The sequence below is a fragment of the Phyllostomus discolor genome, chromosome 8 (assembly GCF_004126475.2).
Source record: "Phyllostomus discolor isolate MPI-MPIP mPhyDis1 chromosome 8, mPhyDis1.pri.v3, whole genome shotgun sequence".
Taxonomy (NCBI): Eukaryota; Metazoa; Chordata; class Mammalia; order Chiroptera; family Phyllostomidae; genus Phyllostomus; species Phyllostomus discolor.
The window spans coordinates 70374507-70398164 of record NC_040910.2 but is presented as its reverse complement, the minus strand read 5'-3'; the positions used below and the strand labels follow the sequence as shown (position 1 = coordinate 70398164).

The window sequence follows — 23658 nt, the reverse complement described above, 5'->3', positions numbered from 1 at the left end:
AGCCAAAATTGATATCTCTGTCATTTTAATTTATATTTTTAAAAGTTATTAATGATATGATTGAGGATCTTCTTATGTGTTTACTCGCCATTTGTATGTTTTCTATGAATCACTTATTTATATCCACTGCTCATTTTTCCACTGGGGTAGGAGTAACTTAAATTGTTACAGAGCTTATTTCCAGCTCTGTAAATAAGTTTAGGGCTGATCCCTTATTTTCTTGTATATGTGGTCTCAGCACAGGCTTCAGAAAGTAGCAGTTCTAAAAAAATTTTTTTTAAGATTTTATTTATATTTTTAGACAGAGAGGAAGGGAGGGAGAAAGAGAGGGAGAGAAACATTAGTGTGTGGTTGCCTTTCACACGCCCCTCACTAGGGACCTGGCCTGCAACCCAGGCATATGCCCTGACTGGGAATCAAACGGCAAACTTTGGATTTGCAGGTCAGTGTTCAATCCACTGAGCCACAGCAGTCAGAGCTACATCTAAAATTTTTGATGATTAAAATTTTGATTATAAAAAGTATCTTTATAAATTTTATGTAGAAAATTTGGAAAAAAACAGATCAACATACAAAAAAAATATATAGATCACCCAGAGATGGCCACAGGTTGTAAATATATCCTTCCAGTCTTCTTTTTCTGTGGGTGTGTACTTATGAAAATAAAAGCAGTCTTCTGTTTTGTATTTATGATTTCGAATTACTAAATCATGATTTGTTTTCATATTATTTTTTAAGATTTTATTTATTTCTTTTTAGAGGGAGGGAAGGGGAGAAGAGAGAGAGAGAGAGAAACGTTGATCAGTTGCCTTTTGTACACACCCTGACTGAGACTGAACTTGCAGCCCAGGCACGTGCACGGACCCAGGGTGGAACCAGCAACCTTTCACTTTGCAGGACAATGCCCAGCTAACTGAGCCACATTGGTCAGGGCTGTTCTCATATTATCATACATTATTCTATGACACCATCACTAGTGGCTACATGGTATTTCATTGTGTGGAAATGGGATAATTTGTTTACTGAATACCCTATTGACAGACATTTAGGTTCTTATGGGGTTAAAATTTTAATGTACAAATTTCTTTTGATCATGAACTGATTTAACCTTGTTTCCACCATGTAGCTGCTTAGCAATCTCTTTTTTGGGGAGGGAAGGATAGAGGTCAACTTTAATGCTTTTTTGGTTAAATTACTACCAATTCCAAATTAATGGATACAGACTCATGGAGATTTTCTAGCACTTTGTCTTTCAGGTCAGAGGGAGAGAGGGATAAGGGTCACTCTGAGATCCTCATTAGATTCCTCCACAGCTTTCAGCTAGAGTGAGCAAGCACAGTGCGGGGCAAAAGCACCAGTGAGGCCCTGGCGGGGGAGCCCCATTGGTGGGATCATTGTCCCAATACACTAAGGGTGCAGGTTTGATCTCCAGTCAGGGCACATGCTAAAAGTAAGCAATAAATGTATTAATAAGTGAAATAACAAATTGATGTTTTTCTCTCTTGCTTTCCTTCCCCCTCTGTCTCTAAAATCAATTAAAAAAATTTTTTAAAGCACCATCAAGGAGTTGTGTATGGAATGATGAGGAAAAAGATCAAGCAGGCTTCTGAAGAAATCATCCAAGAATAATAGCTTAAAAGAGAGGAAATCTGAAAGGAGGAACTGGTCTGAGTTGAAGATCTGAATTCTGCCCCTGAGCCTTCCACTGTGTCCTTGGGCAGATTGCTCAGCCTTTCCAGTTGTCATTGTCATGTCTCATCTTAACTGGATTTCTAAGTTCTCTTGTATCTTCTGAGGTTCTAGGAACACAGACTTTGTAACACCAGCTGTGCGATCCTGGACAAGCTGCTTAACCTCCCACAGACATTGTTTCTATTTGTGAAGTGGGAACACTCATGGCTACTTCATAAGGTTGTTGTGACTGGATGTGTGTAGAGCACTTGTCACAGGGCCTATCCCAAACTAAAATGTCCAGTAAATGAAAGCCATTTTTATTGCATGCTGATGGTTATGTAAGAGGAGGACAATTACATCATCCCATACTCTGTGCAAGAACTTTGTCTCCTCAAAAGTGGTTTTCAAAGGTTGTTTTGCACGTGGAAAAGCAGCCCAGGGGCAGAGTACAAAGTCACCAGTAGCCATGGACCTTCCATTTCAGTTCACTCTGCCCCAGGGCTTGGAAGCTGTCCAGGTGTGAGTCAGTGAACAGGGAACTGCTTAACACAGATAAGTAGGATGCATGAGTGTCGATCGACTGGGGAAGCAATAGGAAACCCCACTTTCAAATGAAAAATAGCCACGAGTGTAACAGAAGGGGAACTGAGCCCTCAATGATGTGAGTCACCAATGTAGAGATGATGTTAAAATAATGCTGACATACTTTGCAGTTGTGATTAATGAACACGGAGAGGAGAGGAAGAAAATGTGGAGGTAGCTGAAGTTTTGCTCTTTGCTGCTGTGTATTCTTGGACAGATTGCCCTTTTCTGTAAAACCAGGAGGCTGGATTCTATTTTTGTCCCCCAGAGGATGGTCTGTGTTGTACTACTGAAGAAATGGAAAGTGATGTCACCTGGTACAGAGATGAACATTTGACATTTTGATAGTCATTTATTAAATTTATGGAATATTAGGGGCAATGGCTACCAATGATTTTTATGATTTTAGATATGATTGTTTAGAATAAGGCTAACATATGATTTAGTTCATTTTTTGAAAAGTGAGTCAATTCAAAGAAAAAGTCAAAGATGACATGCAGAAATGGCAACTATTGGGAAGGCTGTGAATTAGAACATCAGACATGGTAGGCAGAGTAACAGCCCCCCAAAGATGTTCCCGTCTTACTCCCCAGAACCTGTGTTTGCTTCCTCATATGGTAAAAAGGACTTTGCAGGTGTGATTAAGTTAAGGGTTTTGAGATGGGGAAGGTTATTCTGTTGAGAGAAACTCCCTTGGATATGAGGGCAATCTGCCTGGCTAGGCGGGTGTCCCCTTCCTCCCTCCCTGATCCATGTGCATCCCGCCTGGGGCTGCGCTCAATGGAAGAGAAAAACTCTGATCTCCTGCCTGGAAGGTACACACCAGGCTGCCAGTGCTCTGGGAGGCCACGGGGGAAGGAAGCTGGCTCTCCTTATTTAGTGTACAGCCTTTGAAGAATTTCCCTCCCTCTGTCCTGCTTCCCTTCAAAATGTAGCGACTTAGCCTTGCCCTCTGCTGTGCACAGTCTCCTCAGGTCTAGAGCTTCTCTGGTTTAGTTTTCCCGAAAATAAACCTATTTCTTTTCAGCCTGCTGGGCTGGGTGTTCTGCGCAGGCCCAAGGTAATCAAAAGGGTCTTCATAAGAGGGAGGCAGGAGGACCAAAGTCAGAGCAGGCAGTGTGATAACAGGAGCAGTTCTTGGGGTGATGCAGCCATGAGCCCAGGGACGCTGCAAGCTCTAGAAGCTGGAAGTGGCAAGGAACTGATTTTTCCCTAGGAGCTTCCCGGAGGAGCCAGTCCTGCCAACACCTTGATTTTACCCCTGTCTCATTTTGGACATCTGACCTCCAGAGCTGTAAGAGAATGAATGTGTTGTTTTATTTACTTTTTAAAATATTTTTATTGATTATGCTATTACAGTTTCCCCCCTTTACCTCCACCCTGCCCTCCAACCCTCCAGCATCCTGCCCCCCTTCGTTCATGTCCATGGGTTGTTCATGTAAGTTCTTTGAGTCCTCTGCTTCCTATCCCTTTTTTTTTTTTATCTCTCCCCATCTATTTTATGCCTACTAATTATGCTTCTTCTTCCCTGTACCTTTTCCCCCTATTCCTCCCTTCCCCTTTCCCACTGAACTCCCTCTGAGTGATGTCCATTTCTCTGATTCTGCTCCTGTTCTGGCTGTTTGCTTAGTTTGTGTTTTCATTGTTTGTCTTTTCTTTTAGGTTCATTTGTTGATAGTTGTGAGTTTGTTGTTATTTTACTGTTCATATTTTTTCTTCTTTTTCTCAGATAAGTCCCTTTAACGTTTCATATAATAAGGGGTTGATGATGATGAACTCCTTTAACTTGACCTTATCTGAGAAGCACTTTATCTGCCCTTCCAACATAAATGAAAGCTTTGCTGGATAGAGTGATCTTAGATGTAGGTCCTTGCCTTTCATGACTTCAAATACTTCTTTTCAGCCCCTTCTTGCCTGCAAGGTTTCTTTTGAGAAATCAGCTGATAGCCTTATGGGAACTCCTTTGTAGGTAACTGTCTCCTTATCTCTTGCTGCTTTTAGGATTTTCTCTTTGTCTTTAATCTTGGGTAACTTAATGATGATGTGCCTTGGTGTGTTCCTCTTTGGGTCCAATTTCTTTGGGACTCTCTGGGATTCCTGGACTTCCTGGGAGCCTATTTCCTTTGCTAGATTGGGAAAGTTTTTTTTTTTTTAATTTTCATTTATTTTTTTTTCAAGAGAGGGGAAGCGGGGGAGAAAGAGAGGGAGAGAAACATCAATGTGTGGTTGCCTCTCACATGGCCCCCATTGGGGACCTGGCCCACAACCCAGGTATGTGCCCTAAATGGGAATCGAACCCAGCAACCCTTTGGTTTGCAGCCCGAGCTCAATCCACTGAGCTACACCAGCCAGGGCAGTTTTCAATTTCTTGCTCCTGTTCTTCTCCTTCTGGAACCCCTATAATTTGGATATTGGAACATTTCAGGTTGTCCCAGAGAGTCCTCAGCCTCTCTTAATTTTTTTGGATTTTTGTTTCTTCGTTCTGATCCAGTTGGATGTTTATTTCTTTATTTCTTCCTATTGTTCCAAATTGTTGCTTTGAGTCCTGGTTTCCTTCCTGTCACTGGTGGTTCCCTGAGTATTTTGCTTTATTTCATTTTGGGTATCTTTCATTTGTTTTTTCATTTCTCCACCAGGCTCGATCAGTCCTGTAAGCATTTTAATGACCAGGGCTTTAAATTCTCCATCAGATAGGTTGGCAATGTCCTCATTGCTTAGTTCTGAGGTTCTGCTGTGTTCTTTCATTTGGGCCATATTTCTTTGTCTTGGTGTACCTGATAAGTTGTAAGGGGTCAGGGCCTTAGGTATTCCCCAGGGCAGGGCAACTCTCCTTGCTGCGCTGCCTGTGGGGGAGGGGCCAGAGAGGGAGCAACGCAGCTTGCCTGCACTTCTCTAGCGCACTTTCCAACAGACTCTCACGTCAGACTGGAAGTCTTCCACTGTGGCAACCTCAGCTGTAGCCCACAGTCAGCTCTGAGTCTCAGTTTTCCCCTTAAGTCAGTCCTTCCTGTGCAGCTCTGCCTAGCCAGCAGTCAGCCCCACCCCTCAGCTGCCTGGCAGCTGTTTTTCTGAATCAGCAGGGCCACCTGGTCCACCTTACCAGTCTGGTTGTTCTGGCTGATTTTTTCTTTAATTCCTTGGATGTTGGAGTTTCATGCAGTTCAATTTTCTGATAATTTTGGTTGTTTATTGATTTTAGATTGATTGTTATCATCCGTTTGGTTGTGCGAGAAAGCAAAGGGTTTCTACCTACACTTGCATCTTGGCCGGAACTCTCAAGAAATTGAATGTGTTTTTTTAAGTCACTAAGTTTGTGGTAATTTCTTATGACAACCATAGGAAATAAATACACCAGAAGTTAGATGCACTTGAAGTTGGTGCATTCTGCATGTTCAGCAATTCCTCGGGACAAAGGAAAGAGACACTGGCATGAATAAGACTGTCCTTGGTCACCTACCCTGCACCTGTCCAGGAGAGGGCTGACCCTGCCGCCATGGGGAAACTGGCCAAGGAGAGGCAGGGCTCTCAGTCCCCCAGGAGGGTGCTTAGCAGCTGATGACAGGATGGGTCCTGACTGGTGGGAACTGGTTCAACCTGCTCATTTTACAGAAGAAACTGAAACTCAGAGAAGGGACAGAAGGAGCAAAAGCACCTGTGATGGGGCTGATCTGGCCGAGAAGAATGAACAGCTGAATTCCTAAGGTGGTGGGAGGAGTGGCAGCAGGCGGAGGCAGGACTGGCTTCTCACACCAGGGTGGGGAGCCCCGAGGACGGGTGGGGCCTGCACCTCTGCTGGGGGTGGAGGGTGGATCTTACTGTCCTTTGATCACCTTCTGTCTGTGTCTGGACCTCTTGCTTTCACACTGCTTCCTCTGACATCTTTTATCAGGGTTTTAATAACCATCCCATTAACACACAACTTCAGAAAACTGTTGAAACATCACCATACTTGGAGAAAGGGATTCCCTGCTACCCTCTTATTCTGACTTCAGCCCTTAAGTTGTCTCCTTTTTTGCCTGGCCTGCTCTTCAAGGGATGAATATTTTCTTTCTATAGAAGGGACATTTTTACTGTGATTATCAGGAAAGCTGGATGTTTCATTTCTGCATTTCAGTATTTATGAATCAAAATTGTCCTCTGTGTAATGAACACTCCTGAGTAAATAAAGCCCAATCTCCTAATTTTAAGCAGAAATTATTTTCCATATAAAGGCCACAAAACCTCCTTGTTGCAATTTTCAAAGTAGATCTCAAGACCCGTGTTGTGTTATACAGGAATTGATGAAAACTGGAGTGAAATTTCCTCTAAGATCTCCCATTAGGTTGTATTTATGAACGGCCAGGGTATTATTCCCCTTATTTAGATAACAGTCACCAGACAAGTCATCCCTGGAGAAGCAATCCTTACACTCTAGGTCACCTATAGTTGACATTCCAGGTAGTTCTACCAAAGTCCCAAATATCATTATACTGTCAGTTAATAGGTGTTCAGAATATATGAAGTAGAAACTGTATATCTGTAGAACCAGCATATACAGGGGTGGGCAAATGTAGGTTTATGGTTGTGAGTATGCACATTTATTCTTGTATTATTACTTATTCATTATTGCATTATTTTTCCACATGAACACCTGTAAACCCACTTTTGCTCCACTCTGTATATGTTTACAAAGGGAGTAATATCAGATTGGGCTTACTAGGGAGTGAAAGCAAAAAGAATGAATTCCTATGATCTGTGCCACAGAAATGGGAATCTTCTTGTTGAAGTTCAGTGGTGACCAGAGTGTCCATGTCACTCTTGCATCTGCTGAAGTGACTTGGCTGAAAGGCTGAATTTTAGATACCAAAGAAAGTAATTTGCAAAGAATGTTGAGGAAATTATCTTGCTTTGTTAAGTCTAGATGCAGTCTTGTTTTTCTTCAGGTAAATTCCTGGGAGAGGCTGGATCACAGGGGTTGCACATGTTCAAGTTTTTGTTCACACAGCTAAACTGTCTATCAGGAAAACTCACATGTAGTGACACCCCCATGTCATCATTACAGAGCAGTGTTGGTTTCTTTGTGCTTGTGTCTGCACTTTGTAGTCTAAATATTTTAAAATCCCATACACTTGGGCTCTGGATGGTGTGGCTCAGTGGATTGAGTGCTGGCTTGCAAACTGAAAGGTCACCAGTTTAGTTCCCAGTCAGGGCACATGCCTGGGTTGGGGGCCTGTGGGAGGCAACCAATTGATGTTTCTTTCCCTTTCTTTCTCCCTCCCTTCCCCTCTCACTAAAATGAAGTCTTTTAAAAAATAAAATAAAATCTCATATGTTTGTTGGATGAAATATGGAATCTCTTCTTTGCTGTTGTACTTAGAATGTTTTTGATTAGAGCAATGTGGAATATGATGTGATCATTAGCCACTAGCACTTAAAAATTTTTTTATGTTGATTTTAGAGAAGGAGGAAGGGAGAGAAATTCCAACTTGTTCCATTTATTTATGCATTTGTTGGTTGATTCTTGTACATGCCCTGAGCAAGGATTGAATGGCCCACAACCTTGGCATATCGGGACGATGCCCCAACCAACAGAGCAACCCAGCCAGGGCAGCCACCCATATTTTAAAAATTGTTTTAGTTGCTTCTTGTTCATTGTTTTATGGGGAAATTCTATATTATAGTTCTAAACGATATAAGAGATTTGATGCAAGAAAGAAAAAGCAGCTGCAGCAGAGCAATAAAAATATCTCAGACTTAAAAGTACCCAATGTTTTTTATTTATTCAACAAATGTTAAGTGCCTGTTACATGCTAGGTGCTGCCCTAAATGTCACCCTAAAAATATAAAGTATTGAAAAGTTCTTGCTAATTTTCCTCCTCGGTACTTATTGCCCAACATATTGTTTCTTTATTTTGTTTCTGTTCTATTTTCCTTCTTTTCTGTAAGCTTGTTTCATTAAAAACTCTATCTCTGGGGCCTAGAGCAGTGCAAGGCACTCAGTTATATTTGCTGAGTGGTTGAATATGTGATCTTTCAGTCCTGGTAACTTTGACTCATTGGCTTACCTGGTGATGGGAATTTTCCTGAAATTGCCTGATGCAATCAGGTTGGTAAGAGACATCCCATTTCTTTTAAGCCCAGTCATTTCAATTAGAGTGGGTTGGGAGTAGGTAAAACTGGTGCCGCCTTGTCTGTGTAAAAGCTATGTGAGAAGATACGGCTTTTGCTCAGGGGTAGTCACACTGTTTATATAGGTGTGATGTCGACAGCCCTTGGGGTTGCCAGGTGTGAACCAAATTAGCAATCAACAGTGTCGTGCCATCCTTTCCTGTGGAGGTAGCTGTCATTCTGGGGTGTGGGCAGTGACTGCCAAGGGGCTGGGCTGGGGGCCAGGGCTGACAGTGAAGGCCGAAGTTTTGGGGAGTGGAGGCTCTGAAGCCAGAAAGACTGCCAAGAGGCTGCAGACAGTCCCAGAACAGGAGGAAGCCCACAGCTCAGGTAGGTGCTGGGGAAGAGATCAAGGCAGCTCCAAGAGCTTCATGGGAATAAGGCAGGGTTTCGTGTTCCATCAATAGGGGAAAAAAGACTAAGCAGAGACTCTTGATACTTCAGTTTACTCCCCTGGATGAGGGTGAGGTCCCTTTCCTTCCAGGTACCAGCAATCAGGGTAGGACCCTGATGGGAAGGTCTGTTACAGCCTTAACCTAAATTGTCCTCATTTTTCTGTAAAGAGCCACTTTACAGAAAGCTACACCTGGAAACAGGAGTGAGTGAAGCACCCTGCTGGCAAGTGGTCCTAGAGCCAGAAGCAGGCTGCATTCTCAGGTACAATGGGAATGGGAAGGAGTAGTAAGGAGGCTTGGAACCTAAAATACCTCACAGCAAATCCATCACACCCAATTCTTGCCTTTCCGTTACTTACAGCCCCTGGAGTTTGGATTTTAGGGGATAAATTGTGATAGAAGGGCTGAGGTTGGAAGCCTGAGTTGCTTTGGGTAGTTGGTGGGCATTGTTTGTTCAAGAAGCTACTGAGGAGGCAATAAAGACAACAAATGGAACTTTCTTTTCCCTTCGAGGGGTACAGAGATACCCTAGGCTTGGCAGTTTATGGCTGACTGGGCCAAGAGTCAGGGACCAAGCAGAAGTGGGCATTTTTGTATCAAACATGAACTGGTTACAATTCCTTAGCCTGGAGGGGAAAATGATCATCTGCTTGAAGGCTATAGCATTCACTAAACCACCTAGTAAGTCATCCATCCAACCAGTATTTATTGAATGCTCACTCTGTGCCAAGCACTGTGAGAGAGAGTAAGATAAACTTCTCTATTTAAGGCATCTATTGCATTTTATATAGCAGCCTTTTACAGGCAAACTTAGGGATATCATGGGTTCGGTCTCAGACCATAGCAATAAAACATGATCTTTTTGCTGATGGAGGGTCTTGCCTTCAATTTGTAAATAATGTGACATCTGTGAAGTGCAATAAGGCAAAGCACAATAAAATGAGGTGTACTGCTCTGACCAATGTGGCTCAGTGGGTTGGGCATCATCCCACAAACTAAAACATTATTAGTTCAATTCCTAGTCAGGGCACATGCCTGGGTTTCGGGCTAGGTCACTGGTTGGAGGTGTACAAGAGGCGACTGATGTTTCTTTCCCTCTCTCTCTAAAAATAAATAAAGTCTTTTTTAAAAATGATTATTCTATTCTATTTTATTTTTTTTTTGTAGAGAGTGGAAGGGAGAGAGAAAGAGAGGGAGAGAAACATTAATGTGTGGTTGCCTCTCATGTGCCCCACACTGGGCACCTAGCCTGAAACTCAGGCATGTGCCCTAGACTGGGAATTGAACCAGTGACCCTTAGATTCTCAGGCTGGCACTCAACCACTAAGCCACACCAGCCAGGGCTAAAAATAAATAACATCTTAAAAAAAGAAAAGATATTTAAAAATATGAGGTACACCTGTATTTAAGGGCCTTAAATTTTTTATGGAGAAAAAGAATCCCATAAACATGTAAGATCTATTTTTACTCAGGGAGCAGCGCCTATACGCCTTATTCTTGTGCTCTGGTTTATTTCTTTATAGCTCTTGTTATGACCTGACGTGTCTATCTGCTTATTGTCTGTTTTCTCCATTAGCATATATGCTCCATGGGGGTGGGGTTGGGGTGGGATGTGCCTTTACTGTTACGCAGTTGAATCCCTCAGACCTAGAATGGAGCAAGCACTAAACTCATAACTGATGAATGAAAGACTCTCCTCTCTCTATAAAACCACTTATCACCTCTAGGTCCAAGTGTATACTTTTTAAATTAAAAACTATTATTAGTACTATTTTTTATTACAAAAACAAAAGATGCTTTAGGGAGCATAGCTGCTATAGACTGGGTTTAAAGTTTGGGCTAGAGAAAAGTTGTAATTGCCCAGGACCCGAATCCCAGTTCCTTTGTTGCCTGGCCTTACCTAAATTCAGCCTTTCACACCAGTGAAAGTCTTCTTTCTATATGGTAATTTTTCTCAGAATTTGGGCACTTCCCAGAAAGTGCGATCATTCTAGCATTTGGATTATAGCCACTGAATCATCGGTTCATTCTTTCATTTCAATGAAACATATTACACAAGTGTTTGCTAAGTCCCTTTTGCTGGGGGATGTTAAGACCATCAACATGTTTCTGTGCTCAATGAGCTTTGGTTCCTTGGGGGAACTCAGACACCTCCATGACGGAAAAAGACTGTTTTCAGTGAGTCTCCTGTGAACCATGTAGGAACCATGCGGAGCCCTACTTGAGCTCAGAGGAAGGAGCACTCACTTTGGGGCTTTAGGTATCAGGGAAGGCTTCTTGATGGAGGTAGCATATGAGGGGAAGGCAGAAAGGCAGGCTGGCCAAACTTAGGGAGCAGCTAAGGGTAGTGGGAGTCACAAAAAGGCCCAGAGAGGAAGGGGACTATCCCTTTGGGGCATGTGGTAGAGGCTGTGCTCAGGCCCAGATAGGTGAACTGTAAGTGGACTGTGGAATTGGGTTGGAGTTGCTCTGGGAGGCCCTTGAATGCCAGACTTTGTAGTTTATACTTTATCACAAAGGCAATAGGAAGCCAAAACAAATTTTAGAGCCAGTGAAGCTCTGTATGGTGGGGTTTTAGAAAGATTATTCTGATGGCTCTGTGGACTGTTGAGCTGGAAAAAGGAGAAATTCGAGGAAGAGATGTTTGGAAAGGGAGAGACAAATGAATGGGAGATTTGGGACTGGGGAACATACCGGGAAATGGATTTATTTGCTAGAGTTTATGAAGGGAAAGTCTTTCAGGTTTGGTGACCATGTGAGTGGAAATGAAAGCTGAGGGAGGGGATCATTAAGGGGGACTTGATGAAGCTTTCATGCCTTAGGGACTGGAGCAGTGATGACACTATGGGCAGAAATGTGAAGACCATTTGGAAAATTTCAGCTGGGGAAAAATGAGGATCTGTGTGGGGGTTTAGACATGAAGAGCCTGAGGTGGTGGTGGTGGGGCATCTGGTGGATGTACCCAGCAAGCCATTAGTAGCACGTCAGCCATTGGGGTTCCTTGCCCTGCCTGATTGATCTATGCCCCTAATGCTTAGCAGAAAATACTGGCCAAAAAATATGGAAAGATTAGGCTGAATTAGACTTTTGATTTCAAGGTGTATACTCATCTAATTCAATAGAGTTACACATGCCCCATTTCCTCAGAGTGTTCATGGCAGGCCTGTGTGCACTGTGTCACCTTTTGTGAGTGTGTGATGTGGCAGGAGTCCAGCATCCTCATGAGGTAGTGTGTAGACCTCTCCTAAGATAGCTGGTCAGCCCCCACCTCTCTCAGTGGTGGAACCTGGCCTGTTTCCCAAGTCTCAGAGTCTGTGACAGGGAAGATGTTGGAATGCTTGTGTGTGCTCTCAGGGATTGTGACATTGACCCCTTTGGCTCTATCCAAGAAAGACCTTGTGCTGGGACTCATGCCTTAGCAAACCCCTTCCTGATGGAGAGTTATGAAAGCAGAAGGTGGGGCAATCGTCACTCGCCTTTTCTACCTTCACAGACCTGATTTTGTAACTTCTGTTCCCCTTGGAGGTCGCCTACCATCTTCACTTACACTTTATTTTCCCTGGACAGTCATATCAGAAGCAGGGAGTGGGGCACAGGCTGCTGAGAAAGTTCAACCAACACAGAGGGAGGAGATTCAAGGCTTTGATGTGTCTGAGAGCTCTGCCAAGCAAAGCCCATTCATTACCATAGGGCCAACATATCAGTCCTGACAAACACCAGTTCTGGGTCCAGGCTGGTGGGAAATGAGGCTAACAGTTTCCACAGGGCCTGGCCTGCCATTAGGTGAGTCAGTGTGTTCCCCAGGACTTCAGCCAGAAGGCAGGGACAAGGGTTGCAGCCTTTATTTACTTTTTCCTCTTGGGATTGGCACTAGGTCCACAAAAGGCCTCCTTGACTAATTACCTCTCTTCCTGTGATCTCATCAGCCAAAACACAGCTTCAGTCAGGGAAGCAGAGCCCCTGAGCCTAAAAGAGCTTCCATGATGTCCTAGGCCACCAGGCTTGGACTAAGACCTGCTTGGGGTTTAAAATCCCAGCTCCTCAGTTTTTCAACATAAAAAATGAAGGAAATAATTTTAGCTTCACAAGCCACTTTCAAGATTGAGGGGGATAATGTATGTAAAGCACTTAGCACTATGCTCTAGCTCAGTAAGTGGTAGTTATTATTAATAGTCCCCCTTCTTGAGCATCAGTATAGTAGTGATTAGTAGTGTAGTTTCTGGAGTTAGACAGTGTGGACTAGGTGGGTTTGAACTTTGAGTCCTCTTTTTTCTTGTTGAGTGACCTTAAGCAACTTTATCTTGCTGAGACTCAGTTTCCTCACTTATAAAATGGGAATAATAACTACCTGTCTCACAGGGTCACTGTGAGGATTGAATTATGCAAACCAAACATTTAGCACAATTTCTGGTACATACAAAAGGTACAACAAAAGGGAACTAATACTACCACTACTAGTATTATCATTTTTATTGTGATCTTTTCAACCCTGTATCTTTCAGAGTCTAGCTCAAAGTGCCATCCTTCCCACAAACCCCATTAATCACTTTTCTGATCTTCATTGATTTGGATTCCTCTTACAATCCATCTTGTACTGTTTCTGTTTGTGACTGTGCCCTCCAAAAATATAACAACCTTTCAGGCTCACCTTGCTCCCACCTTTAGGCCTGTCTTACACATCATTATTGGGTCCAAAAAAGCCACATCCAATCCTGAGAGCACTGACATCAGAGAACTGCATTGCGCAATACACAGCAAAAGTTCTTAGAATTGTTTTAAAAACAGCTCTATTTCTTCCAGTTTCCACTCCCTAAGACGTTGCTCATTTCCACCAGCCCTCTTCTCCAAGTGCCCTAGGGGGAATATGTATAGAATGTAAAATGGACTCCATTTCTTGGGGGACCCAGGGGGATGAACACAAACATTTACATAAATAAATATACATTTATTTTATATAAAGTATATGAATGGGTATATTTATATTCCCTTTGTGTCAAGGAATCCATTCATTCAACAAACAGTTGAGTGCCCACTTTGTGTCCGCACCAACTATCTGTTAGGAGAAGAAAAGCGTAGAGAGTTTCTAGCCGTCATGGAACTTACATTCTACTGAGAAACACTGAAGAAATACAAAATTTCAGCTATAGCAAGTGCTCTAAAAACAACACGGGTCTCTGTGATGAAGGGTACTGCATACTCCTTATATTCTATTGGGTACTCGGGGCAGACTCGTAGATGAAATCTGATCCGAGGTTCATTTTAGGAACGCGGATGATATATACACGTGAGAGATCTTGGTGGTTTAAAAACTGGAGGCCAACTCTCACCCACCGTGGCGCCTTCTTGAGCAGCTGAGCGTTCCGCGGATCTCCGTGGGCCCATGTTCACACACCGCGGCGCCTGGGGCGCTTGCGCATTGGCCGCCACCAGCCCGACTAGGGCCGCGTGGGGCACCACCCACCTCCTGTGACGCCATCCTTCCCACAGCCCCCGCCCCGACGCCCGCAGACTCGCGCGCATGCTCCGAACCCCGCCCCCTTGCGTCACAGAATGGCCTCGGACACCCAAGCAGTCCCTGACGTGTCGGGAGGAGCCGCTCGCGGAGGGACGTGGAGTGGAGCTCAGGGCTGCGCAGGGGAGCGGAGTTGAGCTGCTGGGCTGGCCTGGTCAGGCAAACGGAGCGGAGACGTCGGTCGGGTAGCGGCGAACATGCGCGTTTGATACCTTGGAGGTGAGCCTGCGGTGCGGGGCCGCTCAGAGGGTGCCTGACCGGGCGGGCGTCGCCAAGGCCTCTCCCTGGGGAGCCTGCCGGGCCCTGGGGCTGTCTGAGGACCCGCCGGGCCGGACGGAGCAGCGTTCTGGGGTAGCCAGCCGGGGGGCAACTGTTCCAGCTGCTCTAACTGCCCTCTAGCCACCCTGGTCCCAGGTGTGGTGTAGTGGAGGCTCCTGCAAAGGAGCGAGCTCGGTGGCCTCCGGAGGCTGTGCGGGTGTCCGGGGGTGGGGTGAGGGGTGCGTGGACGGAGGCCGGGACGTGGCACCGTGGGCCTGGGCGCTGGTGGCGCAAGGAGTGGCTCAGCTGGAGTGGCAGCGTCGTGCCCAGCCTTCTCCCCGCCCCTTCCCCATAAGTGCCTTCAGCTGCAAGGGTTGTTTGGAGCCGGGTTGAATTTGAGCTCTCTTCGCTTCTCCCATCTGGGGGCGAGAGCGGAAGCTGCCCACGTTGTGCTCCGACAGCATTCCCGTGACTGTCCGCCCCGAACGGCCAGTCGCCCCTCTTGGAGTTCAGAGAAGTGTCACCGAGCGGGTTTGCTTTGCTTGTGCTCGCCTCCTTTTTGCTGGTAAGCGACGAAGTAAACCTGTAAGTTTTGCGAAGGAAGTGAAGGTCCTTTCACTACAGCGCCTTCACATATTTTAGAACACTCTTGCTATGGCTCTTGACCCTCATCATCCTGTGGTTGTGCCTGATTGTGTTATCACCGTTTGACGGATGGGGAAATTGAGCCCGGGTGGGGTGGGAGGTATTAAGTGATTTATACTGTGGATTCTACCAACTTGTGAGTGGGTTCGCTTGTCTCAGAATTTACATATCTAGACTCGGAGTTACAGGGGTTTTTTTGGAGGGTGTGTGTGAGATTTTTATACCCTTCTCAGCTATAAAGCAAAGCAATACATTTGATTTGCCAAAAATACTTGTATACCAGAAGCTAGTAGAAAACTTATTTAAATGTTTTTGAGCAGACTCAGGATAAGAACTGCTACTCAGTTACAAGAAAAATCCTACTCTGAAACGTGTTCACGGGTTGCTAGCTAATTATCTTGTCTGATAAATTGTGTTCTTTGTTTTAAATTGAATTTATTTGGGTTACATTGGTTAATAAAATTGTATAGATTTCAGAAGTACTCTTCTATAATACATCATCAGTATATTGTAAGAGACCACCCCAGGTCATGTCTCTTTCCATCATCATTTATCCCCCTATTATCCTCTTCTACCTTCCCCCACCCCTCTTTCCCTCTGGGGATCACCATACTGTTGTCTGTCTCTGATAGTTTGTTCTTAACCCACTTGACAAATAGGGAGCTAATGGCTTTGCTAAATCATGAACTTGTTGGCATAGCATTAAGTCATGGGTTGAAGAGAAGGGGAAATGAGTAAGATACTTCTGAATTTTTATTAAAATTTTTGAAATTGGAGATCACAAGGAACAGAGAAAACCTTTGGCTAGCCCTGGTTCAGATAAAAGTTGCTAAATCTAATGAAGCTGTTGTATTTTAGTTCTGTTTTGACTCTTAATTAAGTAAATTGAAGTTAGAGAAGGAATACTTAAAATATGGAGACACTTCAGTAAAAACTTAGCTCTTGCTTTCATGACATCCGCAAAACTTACTTTTATTCTCATTTTAAACCATGCTGAGATAAATTTGGTTACTTAAAGCTTAAAATTATTTCTGGCGTAAGTTTCCAAGCACTTCATAAGGTAGAAAAAAGTTTGGTAGGACCAAAATGGAGACCATATTTATGATCAACTTTGAAAAGTTAAAACATTCTGTAAATGTCACTTTTGGGAGAAATAGAAGAATTTTGGTAGAAAGACAGGTATTACCTACAGCAGTGATTTTCAACCAGTGTGCCGCAAAAATTCTTAAAACATGTAATACCTGACTATTCAGTCAGGGACACTGACTTCTTTTCCTGTAGGTCATCAGATAAAAAAAATGACAACAGCTCACACAGCATAGCCATTCAGTGTGAATGAATCAAAAGTATACCTATTTTATGTCAGATTGGCAAAAACTATATCTTTCGGTGTGCTGTAGAATTTTAGTAATTAGTTTATGTGTGCCATGAGATAAAAAAGGTTGAAAATCGCTGACACACAGTGAATTCAAAAGAACTTCTAGCCTCATTAGCGCATTCTGCAACTATTAACAAGACAATATCGTTACCATCCCACAAAGAGAAGTTTTGTTTTTTTTGTAAATATAGCATTTTGGACAAGTTGTTTTATACCCAAACGAGTTGATTTGTCAGTTGCTAGATACCTGAATGATATATGCAGTATGATACCACCCCATGTAATAGTTGTTATACTTCAGAGATACATTAACTCTGTGCACGTGAGACATGGTATTGAGGGAAGATTTGGGTAGCAAAGAACATAATTATCTACTTTTATTTCATCTTCAGAAGATTGTAGATGTATTATTAAAACCTCTTCTAGCGGTGTAGTTTTCTATATTGGCTAACTTTCTATAGGCTTAATATCTCTAGTTACATAGTTTCAAATAACACAGTGAACATATCCTCCCACTGTAACCTGAAGCCAACTGAACAGACTTTGCAGCCCCTGAGAAGGTTTTTTGAATTTCCACAGCAGTAGCAAACTTTTGTCATTTGTAAAAAAACTCAATTTTTGTAAAAGGTGAGTCTGGTGAATAAAATTGGAGTGATAAAGCTGGGTAATACCAGTTAAGGAAGCAATAAAAATGAGGGTGAGGTGGGACCACAGAGAACTTTTTTCTTAGTTTTTTTTTTTAAATTCTCAGTGGAGGACATGCTTATTGATTTTAGAGAGAGGGTAAGGGAGGGCGAGAGAGAGAGAGAGAGAGAGAGAGAGAGAGAGAGAGAGAGAAAGAGAGAAAGAGAAAGATAAACATCGATGTGGTCGGTTGCCTTTAGCCTTTAGTACTCGCCCAGGGACTGAATCTACAGGCATGTGTCCTGACCAGAATCGAACCTGTGAACTTCCAGTTTACAGAATGATGCTCCAACCAACTGAGCCACACCAGCCAAGGCTGCTTAGTTTTTAATCTGGCTCTTAAAGACTGTTCTCAAAATGGTTTTAGAAGTGTTTTCAGTAATGATGGTATCACTGGTATATGTATATAACTTATGGAAGTGATTAATTTTAAGGGATCATTTTGGTATGTTTTAAGTTCTGAAACATATTTTCCCCCAGTCAGAGTGTATCCTTTAATCAGAAAGTCTGATTAAATTCAATATTAACTGACGTTGCTGACAATATTTTGGTGGAAAAGCTGCCAAAGTTTTGGTTTTCGAAAACAGGTTTCAAGATTTACCAAAGAAACTATATAGACCCCCAACAGTACAAAAATTTATCAATGAAGTTTAAGGATAGAGGGAAAACTAAATATGACAGTACACATGAATTATTTATAAAATAAGCCTTTTAATCTTAGTGGCAAGGCCTCATGAACGATAACACACAGAAAACAAGGCTAGTAGCACATGGAACAGGCCCAGACATTTTCCCCAATGACTGAGCTATAAAATAGCTCAGGATACTGTTAACATGTAGCTTTTCTTCTGGTTATCAGTTTATATGTCTACAATTAGGGTAAATTGTTTCTACTCAATTACCATCATTTCTTCCTTTTTAACTTTTTCTTAATTTTCTCTAGCAACTTTTTCCCTTGGTTTGACCAGTTGCACTAGAAAGGTTTGGAACCTAAAGTGAGTGTCAACCCTTATTGGAATAGTACTTGGGAAAATCCTAGAAAAGGCAAAGTGTAACTGAAGTGTTCTGATAAAATTAGGCAGCCATTCTCATTGTGATAATGTCTCCCACGTTAATAACTAGGTTGATGGCTTCTTCTCTGGCTAGGTCACATGACCCAGCATGGTAATGGGTGCTCCCTGGTAAGGTACTGCAAAACTGTGTGCAAACACCCACCATTTAAGCTTTCAATAAATACAACGCATCATTTAAAACTGTCAGTAGCATCAATTAAAAATACTGCATTTTTACTGGCCTCTTGTGCCTCTTGAACTGGCTTGGCTGTACTGTTTATGACACAGAAGACAGAATTGTTAATTAGTTGCCACTACCAGTTCCTTAGAATTCAGTACTTCCTGATCTTCAGGCCTCGGCACTTTTTTTTTCAGCAATAAAGGGATTCTTTTTTAGTGTCACCGCTGCTATGGCATCAACATCCCCAGGGACTGGAGTGATGTAACTGGCTTTTTCCAGACTCCTTCAAAATCCACGTCTCTGACCAAGTTGAGTTCATAGTGATGGGATCTTGAATTTTTATTCCCTCATCAACAATGGCTGCTGCTTCTTTGATCATAGACGAGTATGCAGTGATCAGATTTGGAATGCCTGCAGTAGAGACCACAATATCTGCAAGAATTATGTATTCTTCACCTGTTTTTTGGGAGTGTATCGTATCAAGATACTGTAACAGCGACATTACCTGTAGGACATTTGTGGACTGCATTTGTGTGTAGTAACATTGCAATGGCCATTCCAACATTTTTTGACCTTCCCGCTACAACTGCATTCTTTCCTAGGGTGGGAATAGTAGTTTGCATAATTATTGCCTTATACCCCATGGAGTAGGTGGTAACATGGAATACTGGGCCAAACACATTAGCCCTACCTTAATTACATGAAAACTGTAAACATCTTTGTCTGGAGAAACAGCATTGCAGGTCTTTTACCAGTGTGCTCTGGGAGAGGCAGCTGAACAAGGAGGCCACCTACATTATCATCATTATCATTTATTAATTAAATTCAACAGTTCTTACTCTAATATTAAAGCTGGCTTCACAGTATTCTCACTGTTGATTCCCACTTCTGCAGCAGCCCTGGTTTTGTTGAGGACATAGGAATGAATGACTTGCAGGATTCTCACCAAACAGAACCACTGTCAGGTGTGGCTGTTTGTTGCCTGGTGCTATCCACTCTTTCACCTCCAGCTGCACTTCCTGCTTGATCTGCTTGGCAAGTTTCTTTCCTAAAATGACAGCAGCTTCATTTTGAACTTCTGAGAGGTAGAAGGGATGATGGTGGAGGTGGCAGTTCAGTGTGGGCCAGAGCAGCCAGGTGGCCAACAGGGACCAAGGGAAGCAGCTTGGCCTGGTGATGCCGGTGCCCGGAGAGCCTGAAGCACATTTGTTTTGTGGTCAAACTTGAAAGGCCCACTACTGAACTAACCAGTTTTATATAACTTAATAAATTTATGCTGCATTTACTATCTGCCAAGCTCTGTACTGAGTATTTTACAAATATTAACTCAGTCTTCATGACAAGCCTACTTAAATTATTATCCTCATTTTACAGGTGAGGAAATGGGGCACTGAGTGGTTAAGTAACTTGCCCAAGGTGAACTAGTGAGCAGAGGAGTTTGATTCAAAGCCAGGCGGTTTGGCTTCAGGGTCTAGGTTCTTAACCACTAAGCTGTGATGCTCCTACCACTGGTTAAGTGTTCCTTGGTTAAATATTTTTAATTGGTTTATTTTGGAAAAGATGATGGTTTTTTTAGTAAAAGGTTTCTGGCATGAATTATAATACTGTTTGAGGGGCCAAGAAGCAAGTTGTAAAAATAGTCTGTTAATTAGAAAAATGATCAACTTTTAGTCCACATAAAATTCAGCAAGAAAATAGAGAAGCATGTGTGAAAAAAAATCAAAATAATTTTGCTATAATTTGACTGAACTAAGTAGTTAATAGTTAAGTAGGATATAAGAAGTAGAACTCGGTTCTCAGGAAGTTTCCCATGAAAGGCTATTTAAAACCTGAGTCACCAGGGGATAATGATGGAAAAATTGGTAGTTGTATTAAGAATATGGCCTTATTCAAGAATCAAAAATCAGGGAGAAATGGATATTTTATAGTACACCCAGAGTTGTGAACAGTGCGATTTCTCAGGGAACAATACTTAGCTAAACTTTCTTCAGAGTGGTAACTGCTAGTAGGCCCACTCCTTTTGTAATAATGGGTCAGTGACAACAGCAAAAGTCAGCCTCACACACAAAAGTTTCAAAATGGGCATGAGCATATCATTCATAGATAAAAACAGCCCTAACCTTATTTGTAGGAGCATTGGCTCCATATCCAAATACATTCAAATAAATGTTAAATGTTAAATTTGTTCAAATAAATGTTAAAATCATAGCCATTATGGTCTTCCATAAGGACACTGGCCTCAGACCATGCAATCACTGGCAGTAATTAGAAGGGCTACTGAAAACTTAAAAGAAAAAGTACTTTACCTATGAATTAAATAATGAAGTACTGAAGTATCACCACTCAACTCCAGAAAGGTGTATATGCAATCTAGAGCAGGCCATGAAAATATTTAAGGGCCTGAGGTGGCTAAGTGAATATAAACTAAATAGACAGATACTCACTTTGAGAAGATGAAGGCTAAGAGTATTATTACCAAAGTCTACAAAATTGGAAAGGGTGTAAAAAAAGAATGTAAGGTTGTTCAAAAAAATTCTAGGTCCTTATAAGGCAACAACACACGAAACATGGTAAAGTTAAACCAAAGTGGGAAATTCACTGATGGCTATAAAATTATGGAATTTACCTCAATTCCATACAATAATATAAAATCAGTAAGTTAAAAAATTTGACTTAAAATCTTTAATTAAACAGTGTTTTATATAAGTGTTTGCTCCTGGGGTACTCTAGTCAAGAATGAGATATGATTGTTTCAAAGTAGTTGGTCTAAGTGTAGACCCACAAAATGTTGGTCTAAACATTTGCTTGGAGAATGTTTAGACAGGGAGTCCTACCTAAAGTTGTCTCCCTGAAGGAGGCTTAGCCATTGTGCACATACACTGTTAGCTCAATTACATATTGATTTCTTTGCATTTGGCTTCAGTTATCAGGTTGGGTTCCCATCAGTTTTATCCTGGTGCTACATCTGCAAAGTACTATATTACCTTTTAACTTTTAGCAAGAAATAACATTTAGAACTGCTCAGACCTTGAGACCCTTGTCTTATTTAACATAAGGGTCAGGGCTTGTACTGGATTTTGATTTGATTTCTCTGAAGTTTCTACTGCTTTTTCTCTTATTGACATATGAGTGATGTGCTTTCACCACAACCTCAGATTTATCTGTTTCCCAGTCATGCTATCTCTTATGTGGGATTCTTCATTTTTCCAGGAGCCCTCCATCTGGCTAAGTTACTCTCTGGGACCTTCCTTCTTTGCAGTCCTGGATTGGAGTCATTATCTCTTGTACCCTGTGCTGTCCAGGTCGTGGCTTTCTCCCTTCTGTAGTAACTGTCTCTGGAAGTGTGTGGGAGGTAACCCTTCTGAGTTCTTGTATAAGAAGAAAGTTCTTTCATTTCCTGAATTATCTGTTTCCTCTCAGTTCAGTAGTTCTTAGAATTTTCTTATTCATGCTACTGGGTTTTCTCACTTGTCTGATTGTTTTTGGTTGTCCATTCATATTTAAGGCTGAAGCTCGGGCAATGATTATTTTAGGTAGCAATTGTGCAGTGGTATCTCTTAAGGCTTTCTCTAGGAGGTCCCATCAGCTCCCTATTCTTTGATGCAGAGCCTATACTGAGCTTTATAAGTGACCGAGAATGTGGCTTGGCACACATCAGACTAATAATTTTGTCTAGCTGAGACTGATAGGTTTTATAATCCTGACTTAATACATGTTGGTACAGTATGAGGTAGAAATAAATTAGCCACAAATCTTTTTGCTTACTTTATCCTGAAATAGGAATTCAGATGTTAGTAAAGTGGTACTTTGAAAGTAAAGAGAGAATAATAAAAGATTATAAGTCAGTTCAAACATTTGTTGGATTTCTGGTGTATTCCATGTTTTTGGTGATGCGGAGGTGCTTATAAATAAGACACAGGTCTTGCCCTCAAGGAACTAGCTGGAGATGTAACTGAACAAATGGCAGTTTGACTGCCTGCCACAACGGAAGCCAAACTTATGAGGCAGGTGCTGGTGCAGAAGGAAGGAGGTTTTATTCAGGTGCCATGTGACTTGGGAGCATGGTGGACTCTTGTCTCAAAGACCATCTCCCCTTCTTCTTTTTTTAAATCCTCACCTGAAGACATTTTTTTGTTTGCTTTTAGAGATAGAAGGGGGAGACAGAGAGACAAAAAGAGAGACAGAGAAGCATTGATGTGAGAGAGAAACATCAGGTGGCCATGTCTGGTGTGTGCACTGACTGGGGTGGAACCTGCAACCTTTCTGTGTGTGGGGCGAAGCTCCAACTAACTGAGCCACACCAGCCAAGCCACACTGGCCAGGGTTACCATCTCCCCTTCTTGCTTAAGCTGTCAGTTTTTATAGGGATAGGGAGGACTTTTCTTCTATCCAATTATCTTGCTAGCATTTGGCATGCTTGGGGCTCTATGCATTCATCTTTCTAGTTTTTGGCATGCTCAGTGTAACCTCCCCCTGCACCATCTTGGCCAGTGGGGCAGACTCCCTGGTGCTCCAACTGGATGTCTGTGGTGGTAACAGAGAGACGTAATCTTCACTTTTTAAGATAATGTATTTTGTTTAAGATGAACTTTGCTTCTTTTGTCATTTTGATCTTCATAACCTTTTGCAAAACCATACTTTATTGGATTGTGTATCAGAAACTGAATATTTGAGCTGCACACTGATACATGGTTGGCAGTGTTCGAATGGCAAGTGGATCTGTCCAAATTTGAGGACCTCAGTGCCTATAGTTTCTTTGGGGCTGGATTCACAGGTTTTAAATGTAATCATTATTTTGGGGGCATTTTGGTGAAAGACCTTGTGTAGAGCATTCAGGTGACTCAGTGGTTTTTGCCTCACTCCTAGATAACTTCTCATGTCCTGTCATTACGTCTTCATTTGGGTTGTTAAGGATACTTAAGCAATAAATCTCAGGAGTTATTGATATCATATGGTGATGCCTTTAAGCGCTTTGGATTTTGTTTTGAAATACAAATATATCTTGCTGCTGGATTAGCCTTATTTTCATTTATACCTTACTACAAATTATTACAGTTACAAATACGATTATTCCACCCTGACCAGCATGGCTCAGTGGGTTGGGTGATGTCCCACAAAGTGAAAGGTTGCTGGTTAGATTCCCAGTCAGG

At 42.4% G+C, this 23658-nt stretch overlaps 1 protein-coding gene and 1 pseudogene across 4 annotated transcripts in view; one reads left to right on the top strand and one right to left on the bottom strand.

Annotated features, from left to right (window-relative positions):
• NDEL1 (nudE neurodevelopment protein 1 like 1) overlaps positions 1 to 23658 on the top strand; it is a 56209-nt gene that overhangs the window by 5684 nt on the left and 26867 nt on the right. Inside the window, exon 1 of one of the 4 annotated variants that reach the window (XM_028534284.2) lies at positions 14336 to 14529. The exons of 1 other annotated variant lie outside the window; for it this stretch is intronic. The gene's annotated coding sequence lies outside the window, so the exon portion shown is untranslated. Of the gene's footprint in view, positions 1 to 14335; positions 14530 to 23658 lie in introns of those variants that run through there. 2 more of the 4 variants (XM_036033015.1, XM_036033013.1) reach the window with 2 other exon arrangements.
• On the bottom strand, positions 18566 to 23396 carry LOC114515325 (annotated as a pseudogene).